Source organism: Oryctolagus cuniculus, chromosome 7 (assembly GCF_964237555.1).
Source record: "Oryctolagus cuniculus chromosome 7, mOryCun1.1, whole genome shotgun sequence".
NCBI classification, from domain to species: Eukaryota; Metazoa; Chordata; class Mammalia; order Lagomorpha; family Leporidae; genus Oryctolagus; species Oryctolagus cuniculus.
In genome coordinates this window covers 15,934,603-15,955,205 of record NC_091438.1, presented here as the reverse complement: position 1 = coordinate 15,955,205, position 20,603 = coordinate 15,934,603, and the positions used below count along the sequence as shown (strand labels likewise).

General features: G+C 37.4%; 1 non-coding gene and 1 pseudogene across 1 annotated transcript; one reads left to right on the top strand and one right to left on the bottom strand.

Annotated features, from left to right (window-relative positions):
* Nucleotides 1-20,603, bottom strand: part of LOC138850340 (sorting nexin-7-like) — a 415,797-nt pseudogene that overhangs the window by 346,266 nt on the left and 48,928 nt on the right.
* LOC138850754 (U6 spliceosomal RNA) lies at nt 9,175-9,281 on the top strand. The gene has a single exon (XR_011390934.1). It is a non-coding gene; the product is annotated as a U6 spliceosomal RNA (small nuclear RNA).

Here is a 20,603-nt window from a genome sequence, read left to right as displayed (position 1 = left end):
GCAGTGTGCTGGCCACAGTGCACTGGCCGCGGTTGCCATTGGAGGGTGAACCAACGGCAAAAGGAAGACCTTTTTCTCTGTCTCTCTCTCTCACTGTCCACTCTGCCTGTCCAAAAAAAAAAAATAAATAAATAAATAAATGCTCTTCTCAAGTAGTGACATTGGAACACAGGGAACTAAAATTTAACCACTAATAAATGGATTATTAAAAGGAGGTAATTGCAGAAACCAGTGAGAATATTTCTGGCAGTGTACTCCTTTTTTTTTTTTTTTTTTTGCATTTCGGCTTGTATGGACTCCCTGAAGGTAACACTGCCCAAATAGATGAAATCTGAGTTGAAGTGAAAATAACAGGCAAAGCAGGCAAAGTATTATAGAAGTGTGAACGTAAAATTTTTCTGTGATTTGAAAATCCCTTTAGGGACTTTTTGTGTTAGTATTATTTTTCTCCCTTTCTCATAACAACTGGAAAGGCAGTTTCACTACAGCTATTAAAGGACCACATCCTCTAGTCACATCGACAGACAACAAACAGCAACTGCCCCTTCTTTGTGCCTATCCTTTGACAAAGTTTCTCAACACCACCCAACTGAAACAAATAGTAGGATTCTCTGTTTCTTCATTTTTGCCTTCTCTGAGACCACATAGCAGCATGAGCAAAAGATGCCTTCAAATTTTTACTTTTTCATATTAGGAAATGTGTGAAGTTTTTCTAAAACTAAAAAGTGGGAGGAATCCAAGGAAACATAAACAGAAGGTAATTTGGATTACCGTAAATATTCCCCATACCCCAAACTTTGTTATCACAATAGCATCATCATTTACTTAATTTGATGTAGCAGTTAAGTCAATTGGTCTTTCTGAGACAAATTTCCCCTATTTATACTAGTATATTTGGAAAAGTGAATGTGAAAATAAGACAAAACGTAAAAAGCCTTACTGCAATGCTATGGAAGTTAGTAATAAAATTCAAACTGTAGACATAGAATTAAGTACCTGAAATTAATTTTAAAAATTGAGAATAACTGGTAGTTAGTGGTACATTAGCTTTTTGTGCATTGAATCCCCATTAAGAATAAACATAAACATGAATAAGTGAAAAGAAGAAAAACAAATTGAGTCTTTGAGGACTCCAGAGTACATCAAAACATTTAGGGCTTGAGAAGGGAGAATCACAAAGAGGATAAAATATAGAAGCAAACTCAAATTATTGGATGTATTTCCCCATAAAAAACTTACTATTATAAGGATGAAACTAATAATCCAAACAGAAAGTGGTGGCTATATTTTAAAAATTTTCTTATTCATATAAAGAGAACAGATTCCATATATTTCATATACACAACTTTAAGCACATAATGACACTTCCCACACTCCCTCCCTCCTCCTTCCTTCCTTCTTAATTTTTGTGATAACATCCAATTTACCTTATAAGCACAGGTGTAATACTCCATTATATAAAGAATGCAAGCAGAATGTAGAAAGAGCACTACTCTTTACGAGTATAGACAAGGGTTAGAAACAATAATCAGATTTCAAGATATCAACTTCACACACAGTAAACAGAGATTAACTTTCCACAACGTTGTGGAAAAGGAATATCAAAGCTGAATTTTTTGGGTTACCAAGTCAGTGAAGACTAACAAATTAGAGTGAAGGAAAAACTTTTAAGCAAGCCCAAATTTTGAAAGCACTTTTAAAAGTCAAGGCATTTATTGGCTTATAAAGTGGCATTGCATTAACAGATTTAACATCAAGAGAAAGTAATTGCTAGTAAATTAGGATGAAGAAAAGAGATTCCAGGAGTTTCACAGTATCAGGTAGAAAAAGAAAAAGTGTTGTAGAGCCCACTACACATTGACAAATACCACATAAATACACACGTATACATACATTCACACCCACTCACATTGGATCTTGCGGTGCTAAAAAATAAGAATAAGAACGAATTGGAAACATGTTTGCCTTTGCAAAATGGAAAACCTTGGTTTGATCAAACTCAACTACCACATGAAATGAAATGAATTAGTATGTACCTGTTCTAGCAGTGTGACATAATATTTTCTAGTAGAAGATAACTATATCTGGAATATCAATTTCTTTTTAATTTTTTTTTATTTTTAATTTATTTTAATTTAAAAAAGCCATAATAAGTTCAAAAAACTACCAATCCAGGAGATGGAAGAATAAAAAAGGAAAGAAAGCAAAGTAGCAAACTGTAGAATCCTACTTAGAGGCGATCCAAAAGTTGCAGTTCTCAGAGATGTGACAGATATTTTCACACAAAAAGGAAAAAAAAAACAAGTAGAAAATACATATAAATAGGTATATATACATATGTATATAAATTATAAGCAACTAGTAGAAATTATAAAATGGAAGACTACAACAACTGGTATCAAAACACTAGAGATGTAACATCAGACAAGATCCCCAAAAAGAAGGATCATTGAATCAGTAGAAGCCATCCAGATGGTAAGGGTTGAGATGCAAAGGTTGAAATGTACTTTCAAGAGCATAATAGATACAGGACAAATGATGAAAGGTCTGACTTAGTGTAATTGGAGTCACGGAGGAGAAAAGAAAAATACAAGGCAGAAACTCTCTTGGGAGATAAAATGGCCAAGAATTTTCTAAAACTGATGAAAGACAAAAAATAGAACTCAAATTCAAGGGACTGTACAAACTCTAAGTGGGATAAATCCAAAGAAATCCACTTGTAGAACTATCAAAGTAAAACTGTAAAATCCGACAAAGAGAAATACAAGAAGGCAGCAAGATACTAACAAAAAGATATATTACCTTCAAAGGAACAAAAGTAATTCTGACAGGTCAATGCAAACAAAAAATGTTGGCAGCCTGAAGATGATAGCAAAATATTATTTAAGATCTGAAAGAAAATAACTATCAGGTTAGAACTCTAAACTAAATGATACAGCCTTGAAAATGACAGTGGATTAGAAAATCAATAGGTGGCATCTGAATAGGAGGATCTGAAGTGTTAACCTTATCAAATGAGCAAAAGAGGAAATGTGTGATGTTGCTAGGGTTAGAGTTCTCACTGCGGAACAGAGGGAAGGCAAGCAAAAACCTTCTAGGGATAGAGTCATGGATTGCTCCAAGTTTTCTAGGGGGACATATACTGGCAAACAGAAAACATTTTGGTAGCCTTTTTAATGCCTAAAATTAAAATATTTCCTAACCCTATGAAATTCTGTAATAATTAACAATAAGACTTCCTAAAATAGCAGTTGGCATATAATCATATTTTGTGAAAAAATAAGGTTATCTTCACAGTCACATGTTGCCTGTTACAGGTAATATAACAGAAATTATATAACTGATCAAACTAAACATTATAACATAAATCTTATTGATTAAAAGAATTGACCATTTTTATTGTATTTTTATATTTAGTATACATTCACTAATGAAATAAATTTTGTTGACAAAATGATAAAAATGTTCATGGCATATGTATTTGTAGCAGTAAAATACTACTACACTTTCAGATTTTATTTTTTTCATAAAAAAGAAACTAAGAGTTAAAGGGGGAATAGTCAAAACTATATTAATAGATGATTTTGGTTTTATTTATTTTTTTAAGGAAGAAAGAATAAAGTTTGCCATTAAGTCTCGGTCATGGCTTGTTTCAGTCTTTCATTGCCATGTACCAAACCACCCCAAAAAACAATTTATCATTTTTTTGGAACTTCATTTTTCTTGAAATCTGGCTAGTGGTTCTCTTGCTCCATGTGTTGTTGGCTAATACTGTTGTCTTCAGCTGGTATGTCCAAGACAAACGCAATCCTCCAAGACTCTCTCCACATTGCTTCTCATGATTCAGCCCAAGCTTCTTTACAACATTGCAATTTTCTACAACTGCAGATTTTCTGCAATGAAAAAATCATTCTTTTATCAAAACACATTCATTGACATGGATTGACAAAGAGAAAATGGAGCATACCTGAATAAAACTTTTACGTCTGAATTTATTCTTGTATTCTTTGTGAATCCTTTTTGTTGATAGTACATACATTCTGAGATTTCCATTTAGACCTGAAGTGAAAGTGAAAGAATATGTTCTTACAAGATTTACAGAGAATTCCACTAACTCAAGTGGTCTGGATTGCTGATACAAGTACCTGAACTTTTTCACATTTTTTTCTTTACCTGCCTCTGTCTCCACTAAAAATCTTCATTATCTTGCCAGTCATTTAACTTGTATCTACCATATCTGATTCTATTGAGTCTTTATTTCTCACACCTTCTTATTAAAACCTTTGGCAGGCCCAAAGTATGAGCATTTTACTTAGTTTCTAATCTACTGCAAAAAATCAAAGCCCAATCCTCCTTTGATTAGAGTAACCTCGGTTCTAGATTCCCAATATTTGACCTGTCTACATCTATATATTTTTTTGCTTTTATTTGTACTTCTCAACCTTAGTTTACTTTATTTCAGAGTTTTACACATCAGTTTCTTGAACATACTCTGAACGTTATGGCATCAGGAAAATCTTATCATCTTTAAAAATCACAAGAAAGTATGTTCAAAAACCTTAAGGAAAAATCTAGTTTTAACAACTAATAGGTATATCCTGTGACTTCAGTTTAAATTACAAACTGCAATCTTCATTAATTTCCTTTTATATTTGAATCAAGGCATTTTTTTCAGATACAAAATTAAAAATGTTAATTACTAACACATTTAAGAAAAATAAAGTGTAATTATTTCTTGCCCTATTGCACAAAGATTTGTTAAGCGAAAGACTGTGTTAATTTAAAAGCTATTACAGTTATGATTAATCTTAATAATTGCAATACTCATTAAGAATATAATTTGCTCAAACCTTTAATTAAAAGTTGAATAATCATTAAAACTGTGTAATGGGAAAAGAAAGGGTCCTGAGTTCAAACACTTTTAATTTAGTATTAAATCTGGTGAAAATTCAAATATTTTTCAGTGTACTAATTGAATTAAATGTTTGACAGAAACTTATATACTTTACTTCAGTTAGTAAGTCACAGCACACCAAAAATCCACTTTGTCTAAATGGTAACATCATTGATATCCATGAACTCAACACTTTTAAAACAGCAATAGACAAATATTAACCTCATTCAAATTCGACACATTTCCTGATTCTTTATGGATTCTAAGGCATCCTTGTCTTTGGAGAGTTAAAAGTGAAGTAACAGGGGCTGGTGTTGTGGTATAGCCAGTTGAGCTGCTGCCTGCAGGGCTGGCTGCTCCACCACTTCTAATCCAGTTCCCTGCTACTGTACCTGACAAAGCAGTAGAAGGTGGTCCAAGTCTCTGGGACCCTGCACCCACACAGGAGACCAGGACGAACCTCCTGGCTCCTGGTTTCAGATCAGCTCAAATCCAGCCATTACAGCCATTTGAGGAGTGAACCAGCAGATGGACAATCTCACTCTGACTTTCCCTCTTCTTCTCTCTTTCTCTAACTGTGACTTTAAAATAAATTAATAAATCTTTAAAAAAGTGAAGTAACAGTCATTTAAAAAATTAACCTATTGAGGCCGGCGCTGTGGCTCAGTGGGTTAACGTCCTGGCCTGAAGCACCAGCATCCCATATGGGTGCCAATTCGAGACCTGGCTGCTCCATTTCCAGTCCAGCTCTCTGCTATGCCTGGAAAAGCAGTAGCACCTGGCCCAAATCCTTGGGCCCCTGCACCCATATGGGAGACCTGGAAAAAGCTCCTGGCTCCTGGCTTTGGATCAGCTCAGCTCCGGCCATTGTGGACAACTGGTGGAGTGAACCATCGGACAGAAGACTTTTTCTCTCTTTCTGCCTCTGCCTCTCCTCTCTCTATGTAACTCTCTCTTTCTCTCTTTCTCTCTCTCCTTCTTTCTTTCTTTCTTTCTTTCTTTCTTTCTTTCTTTCTTTCTTTCTTTCTTTCTTTCTTTCTTTCTTTATGACAGGCAGAGTTAGGCAATGAGAGAGAGAGAGAGACAGAGTGAAAGGTCTTCCTTTTTCCATTGGTTCACCCCCCAAGTGGCTGCTATGGCCAGTGCTTTGCGACTGGCACGCTGCGCCGATCCGAAGCCAGGAGCCAGGTGCTTCCTCCTGGTCTCCCATGCGGGTGCACGGCCCAAATAACTCTGAGTTTCAAATAAATAAATACATCTTTAAAAAATTAATCTGTAATAAATAACAGCAATTATGACACTGGCGGATATTAATAATGCATGCAGTATCAATCACAACTTTGAGGCCAACACACTAAACTAAATTTCTATACTTTTGTTATCAGTTTCTGATTTTTTTTGATCTTTTTATAAAGAGAGAAATGAAAAATGAACTTTCCTTTGGGATGTGGAGTCTGAATTAAATTCCAAATAGACATGTGACAAGAATGGGATAGAGCCATCATGGAGAATTAAAAAAATACATATTTACTAAGAAGAATGGTTATTGCAAGTAGTGTTATCTTTCAGGATATTTTAAATTAAGTTTTTGAAGTGTGAATCACTTTTTTCATTACATAAATTTGTGAAAAATTTACTTTTTAAAATATTTTTATTTATATTAGATGACCAAATTTCATGTATTTCATATACACAGATTTAGGGCAGAATGATACTCCCCACTGCAGCCTCCCTACCTCCCATGCTCCGACCTTCCCAACACCTTCCTTTTATTCTTTTAATTTTTATAATGACATAGTTTCAGTTTATTTTATAATCATAAGCTTAATACTCCATTAAGTAAAGAATTCAATGACTAGCAAGAAGAATAAAAACACTGTTCCTCAACCATAGAGACAAGGTCTATAAACAATAATCAAAACTCAAAATGTCAATTTCATTCATATACATTACATTTTAAAGATTTATTTATTTATGAAAGAGTTACACAGAAAGAAAAAGAGAGGCAGAGAGAGAGAGAGAGGGAGAGAAAGATCTTCTATCTGATGGTTCACTCCCCAATTGGCTACAATGGCCAGAGCTGCGCCAATCTAAAGCCAGGAGCCAGGAGCTTCTTCTGGGTCTCCCATGCAGTGCAGAGGCATAAGGACTTGGGTCATCTTCTACTGCTTCCCCAGGCCATAGCAGCAAGCTGGATCAGAAGTGGAGCAACTGGGACTTGAACCAGCACCCATATGGATGCTGGCACTGCAGGTGGTGACTTTACCTGCTGTGCCACAGTGCTGGCCCCTACATTTTTTGTACTCTATTAGTTACCATAGATCAGGGGAAACATGGTATTTATCTTTTTGGAACTGGCTTATTTCACTAAGTATCATGGTTTCAAATTACATCCATTTTGTAGCAAAAGACAGAATTTCATTTTTTTAACCACTGTGTAGTATACCATGGTGTACAAATCCCATAATTTCTTTATCTAGTCTTCAGCTGATGGGCATCCAGGTTGATTCTCTATCTTATCTATTGTAAATTGATCTACAATAAAGGTAGGCATACAAATAACTCTTATACACATTGATTTCATTTCATTTTGGTAAATTCCAGGAATTGGATGGCTGGGTCATAAGGTAGACCTATTTTCAGATGGCTGCACTATTTTACACTCTCACCAACAGTGGGTTAGGGTATCCTTTCCCACACTTCCTTGCCTGTAGTTATTGTTTGTTGATTTCTCTATGAGAGCCATTCTGACTGGGGTGAGGTGAAACCTCCTTACGGTTTTGATCTGCATTCCCCTGCTATCTAATCATCCTGAGCATTCTTTCATGTGTCTGTTGGCCATTTGAATCTTCTTCTTTGAAAAACTACTGTTCAAGTCCTTTGCCCATTTCAAAACACACTGGATTATTTGTTTCATTGTTGAGTTTCTTGGCCTCTTTATACATTATGGATATTAATCAGTATCAGTATCAGTAGTGAGTTTGCAAATGTTTTTTCTCATTCTGTCAGTTGCCTGTTCACAGTTACTGAGTGTTTTCTTTGCAGTGCAGAAGCTTTTTAGCTGGAAGTAATACCATTTGTTAATTTGGCTTTGATTATGTCAGCTTCTGGAGTCTTTTCCACGAAATCTTTGCCTATGCCAATGATTTGTCATGTTTCCCCAATGTTCTTTGATCCATTTTGAATTGATTTTTGTAAAATATGTAAGGTAGGGATCTTGTTCCATACTTCTGAATGTGGAATGCTTTGACAACCAAAAGGTTAATGGTTCTCAAACTTGAGTGAGCATGGAAATCAACTAGAGAGCAAATTGCAAGTACAGATATCAAAGCTTCTCTACCAAAGATATTGGTTCATTATGTCTAGAAATAGATTTGCAAGTGTTTCAGATGATTTCTTTTGCAGGAGTCATATATCTTTATTTTCATATGCACTAGAATGGAGTATCATTTTACATGATAGCAAGTACTGGTTTGTTTCTCCCATGACAATGCCTTGAGGTTAGAATACTAGTGAAAGAAATTTACCTGCACCCATAGAGAAGAGGCGTGGGGACCCAATATCCAATACAAGAAAGCAATATGACATTTAGGATACTTACTAGCATGGCCAAGAAGGCCCAAACTGCAGAGACTTATTAATGCACCACATAAATGGCTCTCTATAATCCCAATAATAGTGAAAGGGAGCCAGGGTATTTATAGATCAACTCCTGAGAGTCAACAGTAGAAGTAAAACCATAACATAAATGTGAAACTAGAGGGGTGTTAATTTCTTATCACTTCCTGCCTGCTTGAGAAGATTAATTTAGCAGAGCTGATCTCCAGCACAGATGAAGTCCCATCATCAGAACACATAGCAGTGATGTTCATGATATCTAAGCGTCAGGGTCCAGGTACTGACATTGTCTACCACAATTTCACCGGATATATTTATACCTCCTTCTTTTATGTTATGGCATAAGAGACAACATACATATTTCTTAATAAATAAGCAATAAATGAATGAAAGAAGAAACATAGCAAGTGAATGAAGGGTGAATGCTATGTTCAAATATAACTACTCTCAATAGGAAGATGCAAAGACTTTACAAAAAGCATCATATTACAATACAATTGCTGGCTTCTAGTGAATGTCTTTTTATCCTCTGAATTAAATATTAATCCTTTTTATCTGATTTTTCTAATCTTGATGTTTATGCCAACAGGATTGTTTTTGCCTTCAGAAGAACAAATGTGAGAGTAGATCTGAAATTTTTAGTTTTAAAAAACAGCATAAGTGTGCTCGCTTCGGCAGCACATATACTAAAATTGGAACGATACAGAGAAGATTAGCATGGCCCCTGCGCAAGGATGACACGCAAATTCGTGAAGCGTTCCATATTTAAAAAAAAAAAAAAAACAGCATAAGTAAATATGTAACTGAACAACACTCAGATATAATCTCTCTCTCTTTCTCTCTCTCTCTCTCACACACACACACATACACACACATTACACACAAATTACATCTCTCAGTGATACATATCATCAACCTCTTGAACGTGCTGATCTAGATAGAAAGTAGGAAGGCCTTTCTAATCCTTTGTCCTTTCAATGTGTTTCAGATTTCTCTTCAACCCTAAACAAGTCAAGTTCACAGCACTGGAGGTTGAAAAAATTCAAAATCTCTAGTGACTGCTTACTATTCTGCTAGGAACTTGTATGGGGTTAGGAGGAGAGCGTGGTATATAAGCAAATAATCAAGAAGTCTAAATCATAATCCTCTCTCCCAAAGAACACAGTAAATAATCAGTTGTACATCCGTACCAATTACTTAATGAAATGCTGGAGTTAGAATTCTCAGGCTTAAAAACATTAAAATGATGACCCTGAGGTGTCATCTAGTCTAGGATATATTGGTGCATGACAAAGAGAAAGGTTAGAAATAAATTCTATGAACTGGACAGTATATATCTTGCCTTAATCAAATAAAATAGGCATAAAATCAGTGCCCACACATGCACACAGCTTCTGTCTTTTTTTTTATAACCAATATGTAGCACCTAATTTAGAGAGAAGTGTTCTCTCCCTTAAACAAAGCAGTCACATAGTTTCGATTTCAGGTGACTTCCTTAAACTGTAGTAGTAATTAATAACTATTTCAAATTTCTATTCTATTGTACAGTTAAACTTCTTGACACTTACTGTATTGTTTCAGAAAATGTTTGTATACTTGATGAAAGTCCAGAGCTGTAAACTGCCTACATGAAATACTTGTAGCCTAAATATTAAGCAATGATACAGAAGCTGCATATAACAGGACCTTCTGGTCCAGGGAGCAGAGTAAGGAAAGTTCATAATGGGTTCTCCAGAGTTGCTCTCCTCCATGCTTTGTTGGAATATAAGAAGTAGACACCCAAAGGGCATTATGTAAATGTCTTTTGCAATGCATCTTACATGTGGATCTAATCAAATTCTCTGACTTCCTTAATAGTGATGCACTCTTCAAATGACTTAAACAGCTTTGAGAAGTTCCTTAAATTGCTTTGTATAGGTACTATGAGGATCAGTGGAAATTATTTGGAGCATTTCACACAATGCTTGACATATAATGTTTTCAGTAATCATTGCTTATGTTATTTGATTATTAATATTATTATGCCTACCCAAAGACCAGTGAGGCAGAACACACAGGCAGCATTCAGAGAGTACTTAGCAGGAGAGAGAAATAAAAATAATAGCTGACATCCACTCAAGCATCACAAAGTTTCAAGAGCTGTACAAAGTGCATGAACTCATTTAATCTTTTCATCAATCCTATTTTATTTCCAATTGTACACATGAAGAATCTCAGCCTTGGAGTGATGAAGAATATGGCTGAGGTCATACAGGTGGGAATGGCAGAACTGGCATTTAAACCCAAGGAGTCTAGAATTAGAGGCAGGTTCTTGAACAATATCCTATATGATTTCTTGGTAATAAGAAAACAACTCTTTCAGTAACAACATGGATTTAAGTGCCATGTAGGACATGCACAGAAGGAATGGGAAATATGGTTGAAAAATGAGAACAGGTATAGTTTCTTTCACTATAGCTGGCTCACATTCTATACCTCTAAGGAGTGAAAAGGAAACAGAATGAAACAATAGAGGTCTGCTCTATCAGAGGTGTCCCTGAGTGCTATGTTAATGAAGGTGTGATTTCTTTATGACTAAATAACCTTTATAGGTAGCTGCATAGTGGTATGTGGTATGTTCTATCACTATCAATTTATCTTTTGTTGTTTCATTTTTATTTTTATGTCTTAAAGTAAATATTCCTTTCTGAGATTGTTTTAATATTATGCTATATTACATAGTGCCTGACAATTGTTATTCTGATGTCTCTCTAGGGGAATGGTGTCTTTATTTACAAAATGGTCACTCAGTGTGAGACTTAGGTTTATGTGTATGTGTTCCCCATGGTTATTAAGTCTCATATAAATACATGCATACACTTGTCTAAGAAACCAAATACTTTCATGCATGTGCATGGGCAAGTACATGTATCACCTAAACTAAAACAAACATATATATGGGGCATTTTGTTGCTTTGATTTATAGCATTCAATTGCACTTTGGAGCCACAGGTTTAAAACATTTTCTTAACATTATGGAGTTATTTTTTCACTAAGATCTATTTTCAATTAACTTTATACACATGATTAACTCTATGCTAAGTAAAGAGTTCAACAAATAGTAAGAAAGAAAAACTGTCCTTCAGCAGTCAAGACAAGGGCTGTTCAAAGTCAATGAATCTCAAAGTGTCCATTCCACTTCTATAGATTACTTTTAGATGCTCTATTAGGTGTCAGAGATCAGGGAGAATATATTCTTTAGGGATGGATTATTTCACTAAGTGTGATGTTTGCCAATTTTATCTATTTTGTTATAAATGACAAGACTTCATTTTTTTTACCGCTGTGTAGTATTCCATAATATCTTTATAGGTCTTCAGTTGATGGGCATTTGGGTGGATTACATATCTTAGCTATTATGAATTGAGCTGCAATAAACATAGGGGTACTGTTAACTCTTTCATATGCTGATTTCAGTTCCCTTGGGTAAATTTCGGATGTCTGGGTCTTATGGTAGGTCTATATTCATATTTCTGAAGTTGAATGTAGATATGTGGGTTGATTTCTGGAATTTCCATTCTGTTCCATTGGTCTATGCATCTGTTTTTGTACCAGTACCAGGCTGTTTTGATTATAACTGCCTTGTATTATCTTGAAATCTGGTATTGTGATACTACCAGCTTTGTTTTTTATGTATAAGCTCTGTTCAGTGCTCCAGAGTGAAAGGAGTGTCCAAATTGACACTAAGAAGGGTGTGGTAAATCTCTGCTTCTTTTTTTTTTTTATCAGAAGGGAGTTTGTTCTGCTCTGTTGGTGTAGTTTAATACTCACCTCCTCTCCTCAAAGGAGACCAATGCCTGGGCACTAGTGCCAGTGAGTACAATATTTGTCCCCCTGCCACAATGACCACACAAAGGATACATGCACTTATTGGTGTGAGCATGGATCCTGCAGCAATGATCCTCACCAGGGAATCAGGGGTCCCTGAGCATGGGGAACTGCCCACAGTGACTGCCTCAAGTCCTAGCCACACTCTGAACTCTCCCAGGAAGCCATAGTGTTTTCACAGTCCTGGCACACAAGGCCTCCACAGTCACGAGCACCCAACCCTTTGTCATCTCTCTCAGATAGACTCAGGCATCTCCTCTTGGCTGGTTGCTGGGTGCATGGGCACATGCTGGTGCAGCTGTTACATATGTCCAAAATGGCACATGCCCTCTCTCAGCTAGTTACAGGGGCCAGTGCTGGGTAGAGAGAGAAATGCCCCCCTTAATTTCCTTCGAGGTTGGTAGATACACTGGCCCCCACAGGCCTCCAAACAGGACTCACAAAGGCTCTTCCCACATTTTTATCACAAATGACTTTGGCTGCTCTAGTCTAGTTTCATCTCATTCTCCAAAGCTGGTGCTGAGCCTGTTGGCTGCTGGGGTCCTGAGTTGTGTGCATCCACACCTTCCATATATGTCCACAGATTCTGCTCCATGCTAGTATGCCTTGGAAAGCAATGGATGATGGCCTAAGTACTTGGGCTATAGTCACCCATGTGGAAGACATTGATCTAGTCCAGGATCCCGGATTTGATCTGGCCTGGCCCCAGCTTTCACAGCCATTTGGGAATGCACCTGTGGGATGGAAGATCTACCCTCTCCCTGATCTCCCCCATCTCTCTGTCACACTATTTTTCAAATAAATAAAGATCTTGGGGCCAGCTGTGTGGCAAAGTGGGTTAAGCCTCCATCTGCAGTGCCAGCATCCCCATACAGGCCCTGCTTCAAGTCCCAATACTCCACTTAAGATCCTGCTCCCTGCTAATGTGCCTGGGGAAGCAGGGAGTTGGATTGGAAGTGGAACAACTAAGACTCAAACTGGTGCCCTTATGGGATCCTGGAGCTGCAGGCAGTAGTTGAACAATCTATACCACCGTGTTGGTTCTACTCCTTTACTTTTAATCAGAGAAATTAATCCATTTACATTTAAGGTAATTACTACTGCCAATTTTCTATTTGATTTCTAGTTTGTTGTAGTTCCTTCATTTATATTCCATCTCTCTCATAATCTTCACTTGTGGTTAGAATGATTTTTCTTTATTGTGTTTTGATTCCTTGCCTGTTATTTCTGGTAAATCTATTATAGATTTTTGCTTTGTGCTTACTATGATGCTTACACAATCTTCTTTTGCTTATACCAAACCATTTTTGATATAGTAGAAATGTAATATTGGTTGTAAAAATAGGGAAAGAAATAAAAAATAAATACTAGTAGAGCTCAACATTTGCACTCCATTCTTCATGTTTTTCATTTTTGATGTTTCTTTTAATATCCTCTGTATTGCTTATTTCAACATTTTAATGTAGTGATTAGTGTTTATTTCTATTTTTTATTCTTCATGCTGAAGATACAAATAGCTTATGAACTATGTCATATTATCTGATTATTCTGAATTTGTCCTTATAGTTACTCTTACCAGTGAGTTTCCTACCTTCTGATATTTTCTTCTTACTCATCAGCATCTGTTTCTTTCAGTTTGAAGAAATCTCTATCATTTCTTGTAAGATGTTTCTCAAGGTAATAAATTCTCTCACCCTTTGTTTTTCTGGGAATGTCTAGATGATAATACTTCCTGCATCCTCCTCCCACAGAATTTCTTATGTTTTTTTTTTGTTTGACATCACCTGAACATTGAAGAATTGGTTATAATTTGTGGCTGCCTCTTGAAATTCTAAACAGTCTATTTTTTCTCAGTATTAATATACTGCTTTTTCATCACTATATGGCACTCTAAATTAAAGAGTGTTGCCATTCCACTTTGGTGTTTTTTTCACTGTTTCCATCCCAAAAGACTACCTAAGTTCAGAATTGTTCCTAATATGCAGTTTGTCTTTGTCTGTTGTTCAGAATAAACTGGGGGAAGTGTCTGAAAAGGAATGGTCCATCACTACAGGTCTGTTCCTGTGGCTGTGGTCGACTCAAGAGCCTGTTCCTCTGGCTACTAACATCATGATGCTATATCATATCCAGAACCTTCAGTCTACTTAGACTCATTCAACCCACCCTTCTGTTGTCTGTCTACTATTGAAGTGCATTTTCTGCCTGACACCATTCCTACCAACCAGCAATTTTGGTCTCTAGGATATAAGACAGTATAGCTGGGGCTCCAGATCTCCACATGGCACCAAAGTCTCTGGAGGCTCCATGTGCAGGCATTGGCCTGATGGCAGGAACCATTAGGATCTGCTCATTATTGGGATTTACTGGCCTGGCCTTAAATACCAAAGTAGTCATGTGATTCCTTATTATTTCCTCAAGGTTTATGGAAGGGTGATTGAGGCAGCCCGAAAGGTGTCTAGGCAATCACTGTGGGAGAGGGGTCATCACACCTCAGAGTTATTAGGTCTGTGCAATTTGAGGGTGCACACATGGTCCACATGAGGCTGGCAGTGATACACACCAGAAACAAGTTTACCTTACAAGAGCACAGGTGTCCATCTGATATTGAAATCAGGCTGGATTTCACCTGGCTCTCAGTCACTAGGCTCTTAGGGGTGTATACTAGCTCCACTTGAGTCTTTTGCGGATGCACAAAGAAAAGAGTCTATTCACCAGAGTGCAGGTCTCTTGCTGAAACAAGACTAGAGGCTCCATCTGCAAGCACTGGACTCAGGTAGAGGCCTTTAGGATTTAACAGATGCTGTGTCCCTTGGCAGTGGGTCTGACCTTGAACTCCAAAGCAAAGTTTTAAACTCCCTCTCTTGTCTTACATGTTCCTTCCATTTTATTCAGGAGGTTGATAGAGAGGTGGCAGAGGTCACCTATCTATGAAAGGTACAGATACTTAATCTGCTAGAGCCCCGGGTCCCTGTATAACATTAAATTTAATCATATTAGACCTGGCACTGGGATTCAAACATAGGAAATGAACTTAATTCTTTCTCCCTCCCCCAGGAAGGAAGCATCTCTCTAGGTTGTGCTATGCGGTGCTAAGGGAGGGGTGATATGGGCAAGTTTTTCCTTCCTGCTTTCTTTAATGTGACTTTCTGAAGATCATATTAAAGGCAAGCATTGTTGTCCCTCACCCAGCTTCCACAGCTCTTCCAGATGTGACTTGGTGAGTGAACAACTGTTCACATTGGTGCTCCCATGTGGAGGGGGTCACTAAAATGTCTCGTTGTCTTGCATCTGAACCTTGCTTTTCCAAGCTTCTGTGTCCTCCATTGATAACTTTGCATAGGATTGGTCAGTTGACTGTACTGATTTTACAGGGTAGATTTCAGTGTCCTGTGGTGTTGTTTGGATATGCCCCATTAGCTTCTGTTTCAGGTGAGTGGTTTAGTAGAGTGTCCATATATCTTCTTCAGTTATAATCAACCTTCAGTGATATTTGAGGATTTATCCATTTGTTGGGTTGCTGGGGTTGTAAGACTTCCTTCAAGAGCCAACGGTGGATGAGTTGGGCTTAGTGTGTTCTTTTCAGGGCCTCCATGAGCCAAGCCTCTGAGAATGGGCTGCTCAATTGCTTTTAGGGGCAACAAGAAGACAGGTGAGGGCTCCCAGTTGTCTCCCTGGGGATACAGCATGGTGAGCACTCAGTCAAGGCTGCTTGGCTGCTTGTTGGCATTGTGAGTGGGTGGGTGGGTGGGCTGCTTGTCTGCTTCCCTGTATCTGTTTGGGCTGAGCTGTTCAGTGCTGCCTGCCTAGCTGTTTCAGAGTTTAGGGTGGGTAAATGAAGCTGACTGATTTCTAGGGCAGTGTGAGAGTGGGAAAGGCTTCTCTCTTCCTTGGAGCTCCTCACTGGGGCTTCAGTGTATTGAGCTGTTAGGTCTGGTTTCCTGGTTAAGTCCTGTGTTCAAGGGTGAACACACAGGTCATGTGCTTATGTCTGAGCCATGGAAGAATAGGGAAGACAACCTGATTATTTTTTCCTTCCTTCCTTCCTTCCTTCCTTCCTTCCTTCCTTCCTTCCTTCCTTCCTTCCTTCCTGTCTTTCTTTCTTTTCTGTCTTTTCACTTATTTCAAAGTCAGAGCCACACAGAGATAGCAGAAGAGGCAGAGAGAGAGAGAGAGAGAGAGAGAGAGAGAGAGGTCTTCCATCTGCTGGTTCACTCCCCAACTGGCTGCAATGGCCAGAGCTGGCAGATATGAATCCAGGAGCTAGGAGCTTTTTCCAAGTCCCCCATGCAGGTGCAGGGGCCCAAGGAGTTGGGCCATCTTCTCGTGCTTTTCCAGGCCATAGTAGAGAGCTGGATTGGAAGTGAAGCATCTGGGACTCAAACCGGCTCTCACATGGAATGCCAACACTGCAGGCAACGGCTTTACCCACTATGCCACAGCACTGGACCCAACCTGATTATTTTCTAAGGGCCTCTGCCTGCTGAGACACTAAGAGTGAGCCATCTGTTTTCTTCCCAGGGTTACGGCAGGTTGGGTACTGTCTTAGCAGGGTTGTGGAGCTAAGTTTAGCAGAGCTGTAGTTGTTTCAAAGGACCCTGGGTGGGCCGAGCGTTACCATGACTCTATGCAGCAGGAATCTGGGTGGAAAAGAGCAGAGTGTTTGCTGGAATATTGCTCCAGGACAGTGTAGCATTGTGTCTAAGGAGGAACTCTCCAGACTGGGCTCAGGACCTAAGAAGGCTGCAAGGGCATATGGTGGTAAACACTGCAAACGTCTTTGGCATTAGTGAGGACTCCTGAGGGGCTCCTACTTATCTTTGTGTTTTATCACCAAGTAAAGTACTTGTCTAGTGTGAATATTGTGAGATAGAACCTTGGATGCTGTGTGCTTAGTTCCTTCTTTATACGGCTATTGCGTATCTCTGTGTTCCATGGTATCTCTGCAACATCGCCACCACACTCTGATGCTCTGCCTCAAATATTCCAGTGATTTAACTGTTGCTGTTTTCTTTGGTTTGGTCATTTTTGTGTGGAGGGGAGTGCACCAGACACCTCATTTAGCCAACTTGCTGATGCCACTGCTTATTATTGTCTTCTGAAAAGTGACAGAGATCTATTTTCCTACATATTTACATCTTCTTTAATATCTTTCAACAATATGTTGTTGTTTTCAGTGTACAAATATTGAAATTTATTTAGTTTATTTCTAAAGCATTTTATTTTTTCTTGCTATTTTAAATGGAATTGATTTCCTAATGTCTTTTGGATGGTTAATCACTAGTATGCAGAAATACAATTGATTTTCATATATTATTCTTGTGCCCTAAAAGTGTGCAGAACTTGCTTAATAGTTCTAATAGATTTTATTGGATTTTTTAGTATTTTCTACAGATAAAATGATGTTATATGTAGTTTTACTCCATCCTTCCCATGATGACTGCCTTTTATTGGTTTTTCTCACCTAATTGTCCTGGCCAGAACTTTTAGTGCAGTGCTGAATGAAATGTGGCAGTGGACAACACCATCTTATTCCTGAACTTAAGGGGAAATCGAATTTTTTACCATTAAGTAAGACATTAGCTATGGGCTTTTGTAGATGCTCTTAATTAGGTAGAGGAAGTTCCCTTCTATTCCTTGTTTTTTGAGTGTTTTTATAATGGAAGAGTGTTGGAGGGTTTCAAAGCATATTTTTTTCCTTTGCATTTACTGATATTATCACCTATTTTTGTAATCCCTGTTGGTGTGCTGTCTTACATTGTTTCCTAGCAAGATGTTAATCCTTTTTTTTTTTTTCTTTCTTGGAGTAAAATATACTCGGGTATTGTGTGTGATACTTTTTATATAATACCTTATATGGCTTGATAGTATTTTGTTGAAGGTATTTATAACCAGATTCTTAAGCAGGCAGTTTTCCTCCTTTGTAATTTTTTATCTCATTTTAATATCAAGGCAACACTGGTCTCATAAGATTAGCTGCTAAAAATCATCTCTACTCTTTATTATGGGACAATTTGTAACTGGTTGAGGTTAATTATTTTTCAAATGTTTGGAGAAATTTTCATGTGAAGCTATGTGCACCTGGCTTTGCTTTGTGAGAAGTACCTTGATTAATAACTTAAACTCCTTACTTCTTTTATATGTATATTTATATTTGATTTTTTTTCAAATCAGCTTCAACTGTTTGTGTCTTTCCAGGAATTGTCCTTTCCTCTAAGTTAACTAATTTGTTGGTATACACTTGTTAATAATATTCCCATATAATGCTTCTTATATATGCAAAGTTGTATTAGTGTCCTCTTTCACCCCAGGCGTAACTACATTGAGTCTCTTTTCCTTGTACTTCAGTATGTCTCCAGGATTGTAAATTTTGTTAATCCTTTCAGAAAACAAATTTGGGTCTTGTACATTGTCTCTGTTGTTTCTTTCTTTCTTCTTCTTCTTTTTTTTTTTTTTTTTGACAGGCAGAGTGGACCGAGAGAGAGACAAGAGAGAAAGGTCTTCCTCTGCCATTGATTCACCCTCCAATGGCCTCCCATGTGGGTGCAGAGCCCAAGGACTTGGGCCATCCTCCACTGCACTCTTGGGCCATAGCAGAGAGCTGGCCTGAAAGAGGGGAAACCGGGACAGAATTCGGCTCCCCAACCTGGACTAGAACTCGGTGTGCCAGCACCACAGGCAGAAGATTAGCCTACTGAGCCACGGCGCAGGCCTTCTGATAGAATGGAAAAATTACTTGCAAACTATGCAACTGATAAAGGGTTAATATCTAGAATACATAAAGAGCTTAAGAAACTCAAAAACTATGAAACAAATAACCCAGTTAAGAAATGGACAAAAGACTTAAAAACAGATATTTTTCAAAAGAGGAAATCCAAATGGCCAACAGACATATAAAAAGTGCTAAGGATCACTAGCCATCAGAGAAATGCAAATAAAAACCACAATGAGCTTTCACTTCACCCCTATAGAATGCCTTTCATACAGAAATCAACAAACAAAAATGCAGGTGAATATGTGAGGAAAAAGGTACCTAATCCACTGTTGGTAGGAATGTTAACTGGTCCAGCCACTGTGGAATACAGAATGGAGTGACCTCAGAAAGTTGAACATAGACCATATGACCAGCATTCCACTCCTGGAAATTTACCTGAGGGAAATAAAATCAGCATATGAAAGAGCTAATAGTACCCCCTGTTTATTACAACACAAGTCACAATAACTAAGATATTGTATCAGCCCAAATGTCAAGTGAAGACTATAATTATGGGGTATGTACATCATGGAATACTGGAGAATGGTAAAAAACAACAACAAAACAAAATCCTATCATTTGCAACAAAATGGATGCAACTAGAAAACATAGTGAAATAAGCCAATTCCAAAAGGACAAATACCGTATGTTCTCCCTGATTTATGGTAACTAATACAACACCTAAAAGGTAATCTGTGGGGGTGAAATTGATGCTGTGAGATGCAATGACTTTGACTAGCTCTTTTCTAGACTGTATGGAAGAGGTTTATATTCCATACTATGTGTTGAATTCTTTACTTAGTATAGAATTGATCTTATGTGTTTAAAGTTAAATGAAAATAGATCTTAGTAAAAAATTAGAATGAGAATAGATGATGTAGGAAGAAGGGTGGAAGTGTTGGTGGGAGGGCAGGTGAGGTGAGAAGAATCACTATGTCCCTAAAGTTGTATTTATGAAATGCATGGAATTTATATAACTTAAATAAAAGTTTTCTGGGTTAAAAAACAGAAAAATTAAGGTAATTTGAGTATATTTATAATTTTGATAGTAATTAATGAATATGGAACAAGGATGAAATAAGGAAACAGTCATAGCAAGGTTTATTAGCTGTATACCTAGTGATTATTTTCCCTATATACATGAGCCCTGTTTTAGGTTGGAAGTATCCTTAATCTTTGCTAGATTATCATTTGGAGCCAGCCGTAGGATACTCTGTTGGATCCTGACATGAGTAAATCCAAGCTGAGGTTGCCTGAAAGTGGTGGTCCCCACAGCAAATGTCAAAACAGAAGTGCCCTGATTACAAGGGGTTAAATTCCATCTTTCCCTTGACACATTTGAATTAAGATTCTTCTTCTATATGCTTCCCCAGGAATACCTCCTTCATATTCATGTATTAGGGGATGAATTGACAAATGAATGTTCTGATTTTCTAGTTTCTATGGCTGCTATTATTCTTTTTAAATTCTATT